This window comes from Sinocyclocheilus rhinocerous, unplaced genomic scaffold (assembly GCF_001515625.1).
Source record: "Sinocyclocheilus rhinocerous isolate Xijiao unplaced genomic scaffold, SAMN03320098_v1.1 scaffold278, whole genome shotgun sequence".
In the NCBI taxonomy this organism is placed as follows: domain Eukaryota; kingdom Metazoa; phylum Chordata; class Actinopteri; order Cypriniformes; family Cyprinidae; genus Sinocyclocheilus; species Sinocyclocheilus rhinocerous.
The window spans coordinates 414,807-424,317 of NW_015664178.1; the positions used below are offsets into that span (position 1 = coordinate 414,807).

Sequence of the window (9,511 nt, forward strand, 5' to 3'; positions counted from 1 at the left end):
AATTAAATTCATGTGGAGATTAATGTTTTAAATATAAAATTTTGAATACAGAAATATGATTTAAATAACTGAAATGATACGCTAAAAATTAAACTAAATCCACCAGCAGGTGGCGGCAAGTCACTGATTTTATCACTGAATCATTCATTCAATTGATTCGTTTGAACGGCTGATTCATTCAGGAATGAAGCAAGTGACTCTCTTTATGAACTGACGGAAATCCCTGCATTTAAGCATTTGGCAGACTCTTTTATCCAAAGTGAATTTCACTGCATGGGAATTGAACCCATGACCTTGCTGTTGCTAACGCCATGTATGTTGTTGGAGCTACAGTAAACTGCTAATATCATCAACAAAACATTCACAGTAGAACAAAAGAAAATGATCACAATGCAACCTGTACGCGTATGTCTACAACTTTATCCTACAATTAATACTTTGTTTTGAAAGACAGGATGTAACAGGTGTAAACCATGCCTTTGTTCAGAGTCTTCCCAGCATGTCCTGGGGCACCAATGCCTTAACCCTTTCCCACCACTTCACATCCTGTCTGTTTTGATACTCCTTTGATTGATGGACCTTACACATCATTGTAGATGCAAAAAAAAAAAAAGGAACAAGAACAGAAAATAGCTTGCTTGCAATCACGTGATTCTGATGACACACTTCAGGAATGAAGCAAGTGACTCTCTTTATGAACTGACGGAAATCCCTGCATTTAAGCATTTGGCAGACTCTTTTATCCAAAGTGAATTTCACTGCATGGGAATTGAACCCATGACCTTGCTGTTGCTAACGCCATGTATGTTGTTGGAGCTACAGTAAACTGCTAATATCATCAACAAAACATTCACAGTAGAACAAAAGAAAATGATCACAATGCAACCTGTACATGTATGTCTACAACTTTATCCTACAATTAATACTTTGTTTTGAAAGACAGGATGTAACAGGTGTAAACCATGACTCAATAAATGCCTTTGTTCAGAGTCTTCCCAGCATGTCCTGGGGCACCAATGCCTTAACCCTTTCCCACCACTTCACATCCTGTCTGTTTTGATACTCCTTTGATTGATGGACCTTAAACATCATTGTATATGCAAAAAAAAAAGGAACAGGAACAGGAAAATAGCTTGTTTGCAATCACGTGATTCTGATGACACACCAAATTCTGATGGAGGACAGGAAGTGAAAAGCAGAATGGCTGAGATGGAGGAAAGTCTGTACTGTACTGGTTTAGACAGTATTACAATAGAAAGGAATAAACAGAAAATCACAACATACAGTCAAACCAAAAATTATTCAGACACCAGATATTAACCCTGTAAGGCCCACTGTTGTAATATTACAGCGTCAGTTTTAGCTCCACTAAAATAAACCTGTACTTGTTGTTTAGCCTTTAAGATCACATTTACACAATTAGTAGGTCCTATTATTCAGTCCTACAATGTTGTTGGGTGGTATATTTTGTAAATAGGTCTGTTTACCTGGCCATAAACTTACACAACCTGTACACTTGCTTCAAGGGACTTCACCTCTTTTTATTGGACTGGATAAACCAGTATGCAAGTAAGTATAATGCCTAAAATATTTTTTTCTGTGATTAGTAATATGTGTAGATCACGCAGATATTAAGGTACTGTTAAATACTTTGATTAAATTAGATTTTGAGCTTGTTATGTCAAGGTTGTAATTTTACAACATTGGGCTAGAGTGGTAACAAAATTTGCCTGTGCACCTTACACATTACATGAATGAATTGTACTTCTAATTTGTTAGCAACATACTTTTTGACCATTTTGACCATTTACAAAATATAATATTGATTTTTATTGTCTTATTTGTTACCATTGTGAGTTTTATTCCAAATATTCCAAAATTTACAGTAAATGATAAGTTCAAGTTGAATTAAAAAATAAATGATTTCTTTGAGAATTTTTAATTATTTGTCATGCAATATTTAAAACTAAATTTTAAAATATACTTAACTGGTTCTGTTTTCTTTTCTGGGCTTAAGTTGTTTGCTCAAATGTGTGCTTGATGCATGAGGGCCAGGTGATAATGTTCTGGAATGTGGGGGTTGTACGTGCTATTATCATGATAAGTAGAGCACTATAAACTATCAGACTGTATTGTTTGAAATGTTTGAAATCTGTGAATTCTGCAAAATTGGTGAATTCTTTAAAATGTTTAAGTATGATTGGGTTTGACTTGCATCAAGATAATTTAGCCTTGAAAAGTAATATAAAGATGCCTGTGAACTGGACAAGGAAAATGACCACCCATTTTTGTTGGCCCATCTGATGGTTATGTGAACATCATGCCAACAAAGTCAGTCCATTCAAGAACACAGACCATGCGCCGTAACATAAAATTCTTCCTAAAATTTTTCAGACAGCTTTACCGGTCTCAACATTAATTTCTCTGATTAGGATATCACTAATGATGCAGTCTCCCATCATACACCACTGGAGTACTTCTGAAGGTTTGTGTCAGAAGATATGATCAAGGCTCTGACATCTAACACCAATGAGTAGTTTTCAAAAGAAAGGAGCATTTATAAAATCATTATGAGACTATGGGAATTGAACATGGCTATGAACAGAGCTAGACATCGTACATACCAGTAAATAATTTTTATTGAAAATATTTTTATAATAAATGTAATATTCATAAAAACAATTATTATTGTGTGATTATTTGTGTATGGATATATAGGCTGCTGTTATGTGGCTACATAAGCAGTATACCCTGCAAATGAACCCTTAGATCATCTTTAGATTTGTTCAGACTGAAATTCTGCTACCCCAAAGGCCCAACGTTGTAATATTACAACATTTCACTAAAAACGTACTAAAAATAAAAAAATGTTCAAACTCATTTATTTCTTTATGTAAGTGAGGATAGCAAAATAAAGTAAACTGTGATATATTATACCCAAAAATTATTCATACAGTGGACTACCAGTAAATTTAAGACCAAAAATTATTCAGACACTTTGACCTGACCATGTTTTGCTTAAGTGTCATCTGACATTATCAAGATTAATTTGCTCTGACACAGTTTCACTCGGAGTTCTTGTCATATTTTACTACCATTTTCTAAACTATAGTGAATAAACTAATAATGTGTGAACTGTTGAAGGTGTCTGAATAAATTTTGGTTTGACTATGTTATACGTGATCCTTATGTTATGAAGAGGAGCAATTTTTCAACTAAATTAATTGACTTGCCTGCCATCGAGGCGGTGGATATAGGCTAAGCTATTAATGCTGTTAATGCTGTTCAGTTGCTTTGACACAATCTGTATTGTTAAAAGCGCTATATAAATAAAGGTGACTTGACTTGACTTGACTAAGCAACTAACCCTGATTGCAAACAAGCTATTTCGAAAGTGAATCCCGCATTTATATGAGGGATGCGGGATATATGCCACTCCTGAAACTTTGCTGCATGTACAGGGTACGTAGCCGCTGGTCCTGTTAGCAGCACGTAAAACAAAACTTTTATTCAAATTCTGAATTGATTATAGCCTACAAAGAGAGCAACTCACTTCAATTTATCACAATCTCACAATGTTCCGTTATAATCAATGAAGCTCTCTAAATTGCATATATAATATCTTATTTACATCATGTCACAAAATTTGCCTGTGCACCTTACACATTACATGAATAAATTGTACTTCTAATTTGTTAGCAACATACTTTTTGACCATTTACGTCAGTGACAAAATATAATATTGATTTTTATTGTCTTATTTGTTACACCATTGTGAGTTTTATTCCAAAATAAATGATTATTACAATAAATGATAAGTTCAAGTTGAATTAAAAAATAAATGATTTCTTTGAAAGCTCCTTGTGGTTTCTTGGTTTGACTGATTTGAGCATCCATAAACAACACAAAACATAGGCATTTTGAGTTTCTGCTAGCGATTCTATATATAGAAAAATCACTTCCTGCTCTCCAGCTGCATTTCTCGCCATAGGAATGACCACTTCCTGCTCTCCAGCTGCATTTCTCGCCATAGCAATGACGTCATGTGCAAACAACCTATAAGGACTGTAACGTTCCAGGTCTGGATGTGTATACATTGGAGGAGGATATATGAATATATTTAATATTTACAATATATTTGGTATATATATATATATATATATATATATATATACATCTGCAAACATCTTTAACAATCATTATATGGAGCTGAACTAAGTGAAAAAACAGTCATGGCTCAGGGTCTTTTAGTGAAAGGCTGTTTTAAAGTGAGAGCAGTCAGATGATGGTGATGAAACCACCTCAAGAGAAAAAAAACTCACTGCTTATATGCCCACCATAGGGACCTTTCCTGAAAATACACAAAAATATCTTTACCAGAGCATTCTGCCACTCGGAGAATGCTACAGAGACACAAGCCACAGGGAAAAGTGAGTTTCGGCAGAACCATGCAAAGGATTTGTGGAGTGGGAGGAAGACCAAGCACTGCCAACAATCTAACAGGTGGTTTTCAACAGATTAATCTCAACCAAACTGACGACAGAGAGATTTAGCTTTCAGATACAAATTCCACACCCCCCGTCACCACCTGTTCCAGCTGGGCTTCACCCTACATTACCTCTTCACACCCCTGTGACCAAATGTGCCAAGGAAACAGATTTCCTCTAAAATGCCTGAGAGCTGGTTACACATTCTAAATAATCTTGCCTCTGGCCAAGAGGTGGCAATCCAGCCCACACTGTGCACTCAAATGTCCTTTCACTGTACATGCAGTGCCCTTACTGACCACATGGTGGCAGTGTGCATGTATTAACCAGGCCCTTACAGAAAGCACAGGACAGTTATGAGGACTTCAACACCTTCCCCGTCACAGCAAGAACACTCTCAGACATGTGAGATCAGAATGTGAGCTCATTGCTAAAATGACTTTCTGACTTCTGATTTACTTTTGTTTAAATTTTCCTTAATTCTCCATCTAAATCAATAGAATCATTTGACACTTTATGTCTTTTCAGTATCTTCAAATCTCATTCATTCATTCTCTCTTCCTTTCTCACTTTTTGGTGACAAAGCTGAAGGCTTATTATCATTAGTGAGCCTGAGAGACATCCGAGATCCCTCTGCAGTGCCAAGGCTTCCCGTTTTAATAACTCTCAGGTTTCCACAGTGATTAAACTCTGGGCCTCATCAACACATACGGCAGATCCAAATCCCAGCCAATAACTGGCTGCCTGATCTCTGCAAGGCCAGTCAATACTAATAACACACACCGAAATAGCCACATTATTAATGAGAATGGACCAAGTACTGAGACTTGGGGCACCTCACAGAGTAACTGAAGGTCATACTACGAGCTTGGACTGCTGCAGTGTGCAGACTCATAAATTAAGCTATTGAACACAAGTCTCTTTTATAAAAGTCTTTCATAATTGAATTAAGACCCAGTTGAGGCCAGCTCGGGTAGAAGCATTTTAATTTGTGTGTTTGTATGCAAGGCTTCTTTGGCAAAGTCAACAGGAAACGTAGGAATCTGGCACCTTTTGTTTGCAAGTATTTGTTTAATCCTCTTGTACTACAAAACTTCAATGTCAAGAGTGTAAATCTACATATTTTCGAAATCAACTAAACAGTGGTTTGCCTGAATGACTCACTGACTAATCCTAAGGCTGACCTTGCCTGGATGTGATCTTGCTATCAAACAATGCAAGGGTTTCTTGCAAATTTACATGGCGTCTTAGCTAGAGTCTGCTTGTTTAAAGAGTAACACAAAAACCCTGTACCAGCAATTTAACTACTTACTAAACTGACCAAATGTGACAGTTTAAGAACCGGCGATTGAAAAACTAACACTACTGATGTAATTATTGGGGGGAATGCTACCCTGAATGTGGTTCTTCGTTCCAAAATCATTCATCTCAATCCATGCTTTTCCACTGTAGAATCAAACACATTTAACAAATACATTAAAACAATCCACAAGTTCATTAAAAATCTCATTATTGAGGTTAAAACCCTGCTCTCTCCCACTGAGACATGGGAAAGGAAATGTTGCCCTTGAGAGAGACGGCATGAACGGCCCGCTGGAGAGTGTAGAGTTCAAGGTCAGAGCGGAACACAGAGCATGCTGGAAGCAGCTCCTCCTCGGGCTGACAGCTCACAGTGGAGCCGTCACAACTCTCCGTCTGACATGACTCCACATGCAAATCAGCCTCAAATATAAGATGACTGCACAAAGACCAGTCACCCATTCTGACAGACCAGACACAAAACAGCTGTGGGGGCACTAATTCCTCTTTCAGACACACTCACACAGAGAGGAAGTGGCAGAAAAATGGAGAAAACTTCCAGTGGTTGGTTTGGATTAGTGTGTTAACCCCCATATTTTTCGTTGATGCCAGGATGCTCTTGTTCTCACACATGCACATCGAGAAAGCCATTCAAATCTACACGTTGACTTCCTAAGATATTCCACTCCCAGTGCCGCCTTCCCAATGGTGCGTTTAAACTAGGGAAGTGGAGCATTGCTGCATTATTGATGCAGAACCTTTGCTGACTCTTGCCACAGGGTTCCCTCACCTAGCCAGAGCATCCAACCTCCACTGGTTTAACGCACTAGCACCCCTGACAACCATCTAAAGGTGACACGACTATGACAGGCCAGGTGAAGACTGGTTTAATTTCATCAGGGATGCTCGCTGCTTCTGAGTGTGGGTTGGGAAATTGAAGTCTCATTTTTTTGTCAGCAAAAAGCACCAGACTGTGCAAAATGACTCTAGACTGTCATCCTGGAGACAGTCCACTTGAAAATCCATTTCTCTGTAAGAGCGGAGTACAAAAAAACTTGGACAAAGAAAAGCATTTTTGACAATTCAGTGTGGACATGTATGTACACACATAAATCTCTTTCTGACATACATAAATACTAGGGCTGGTAAGCGATTAAATTTTTTAAATTAATTAATGTGGCGATTAATTAATCCAATTAATCACAAATTAATCGCACATCAAATTTGGCTGAGAAATTACTCCCAAAAGATAATTTTATGTCATTGTTGTGTAAAGCATCAAACAGACATGACAAAAAGTAGCTTCAGCAAGAAATATTTTGTATGATAAAATTTATTACATATATCCTTTTGGACCATGAGGGTGAGTAAATGATGACACAATTGTAATTTTTGGGTGGGTGAATTATACCTTTAATAATTTATTTTATTAATTTTATTATTATTACTATGGAAATATGAAGTTATTTCTTTAATGAAATGATACTCTAAATAATAAACTAAAACTGCCAGTAGGTGTTGGTAAATGTCTTAATGATTAAGTCATCGAGTCATTTATTCATTCATTTGATTCGTTCAAATGGCTGATTCATTCAGGAGTGAAGTAAATGGTTCTTTATGAATGGTCCATTGAATCATTAGGCTTGTTCAACTTGAAGTGGATCATCATCATCAGATCGATCGGTGTGTGACATCAAAGTACCGCGAGAGCGATTAGAGAGCAGACAACTCTGCATGCTTTTTTATCCGCTCTTGCGGTACTTTGATGCCATACATCGATCGGTCTGTGCAGCGCCGCTTCAAATCCAATGAGCCTATGCTATGGCCAATGGTTCAACGTGCCAAATGGTTCACCCTATTCGTTCAAAACGTGCATTAAGAAATGAAATGCCGCTGTGTGTTGCTCGGAGACGAACAGTTCTGCTAGTTCTGCTTTGTCTTTATATTTTCGTTGGCAAAATTGAGCAAAACAGACAACACTGTGTCTAAAAAAACAATATTAACTTCTTACTTACTGAACTGTTGTGTAAGATCAGTATCACATTTGCACTCGTGTGATATTGCACTTAGCCTATTGCTTGTGTGACATTGCTTAACTATATGATGTAAATATGAGACAAACTCAAATAGGGGCGTTTTTGCCCCATATCTTGAATTTTAGGGACATTCTAACTACGTTCTCTAGGCTCCATCATGCAGTGAGTTGTTGCCCTGCCTCATATGTGATGCGATCTAGGAAAACCCACCACATGGTGAAATTTTACCTTTTTTATGTTTTGATACCAAATGAAAGCTGGGTTCAAGCCCTTTCTAAAACGGTTTTTATTTTCTCCATAGCTTGATTGAAAAAGCAAAAGTTATGGCTATCTGAAGTTGGCTGATAGCTATGATTTTCAGGAATGGAATTTTGAGAAAAACAGGTTTAAAGTGAGACAGGTTTCACTTTCACTTCACGGGTTTAACGAGAGCTGTCTGTCAGGAGCGCTATACTGCATCATTACACAAACAGACTAATGTTACCCTGAAGAGGACGGTGTCTGTTGTTTATCATGGGCATAGTCTCTGAACTTTTGATCAACCCTTGTATGTTTGGATAGCACGGATAGTGTACCTTGTAGGTTACATTTAAAAAAGCGAGCGCAGCGCAACTGTTCGCGCACCTGTGCATATAACAGACTGTCATCGGACTCCTCTTTATGCTGGGTACACACCACAAGATAATTGGGCTGATTTTGGGCCGATTTCTCCCCTTCCGACAATCCTAGGTAAAGTCCGCATGAAATCAAAATTGACTTTATTTACTTTACTAGTGCACATTGCCAGACTTGATGTAAACAATTAATCCGTGCAAGTTAATCCGCTGAAAAAAATTGTTTGTCTTCGTAATCTTTAATCAAAATCTGAACATTTACTTCCGCTCTGGAATGGCATTCCTTTTCTGATGACGTCAGTTTGACAGCTTGGGCAGAATATACTTAAACACACCCCTCCAACCATTAGATTGCTATGAGTGACAGACAGAGAGGAGGAGCACAAACATAAAACCATGCCCTCTATTCAATATTCCGTTTCAGCTGGAAATACGTCACTACACTGAAATAAAGTCGGCAGCAACTTCGGTTCACACGGACTTTAATGCCGGTGTGCTGTATGTGCTCACATTTTTTTAGATATGGAAGCTTTATATAGGAAATAAATTGTACATTCAGGAGCTGATTTTCAACCCCTGCCCCATGAATTTTATAAATACAACAGCTAAAAGCAACAGCTAACTTTTTTGCTTAAGCAGTTTTTGTAATTAAACCAACAAGCTTCACTTGTTCGCAAGCTTCACACTTGCTTGCGTGTTTTCTCTTTCTCGTTAATTCATTCAAATTCATTTCAATAAATGTCATCTTGGCGCTACTTTATTTCACTAAAGAATTCTACCTCTAACGAACTTTAGATAAAATAGCCTAACAAATGAAAATTACCGTTATTTTCCATCAGTTATACATTCAGTCAGATTTTGTGGATTTTGTGCATGACAGCCGCTGTCCATGCTGGCAAACTCGACGTGAATTAGACCTATATAAATAATTTTAATAATTTTAACATTCAAAACCCGAGGGTCTACCATGTGCATAGTATTGCAATAACTGCAGACAATCCTTTTGGGTGGGAATTAATTTAAACACAGATATCGGATACCAGTCGTGTCTAAAGTGAATGTAAACAGACGGGCC

The 9,511-nt window shown here is 37.4% G+C and overlaps 1 protein-coding gene across 1 annotated transcript in view; it reads right to left on the reverse strand.

The window, feature by feature from the left end:
- Nucleotides 1-9,511, reverse strand: part of hs6st1b (heparan sulfate 6-O-sulfotransferase 1b) — a 69,715-nt gene that overhangs the window by 1,798 nt on the left and 58,406 nt on the right. The gene's annotated exons all lie outside the window — the stretch shown is intronic.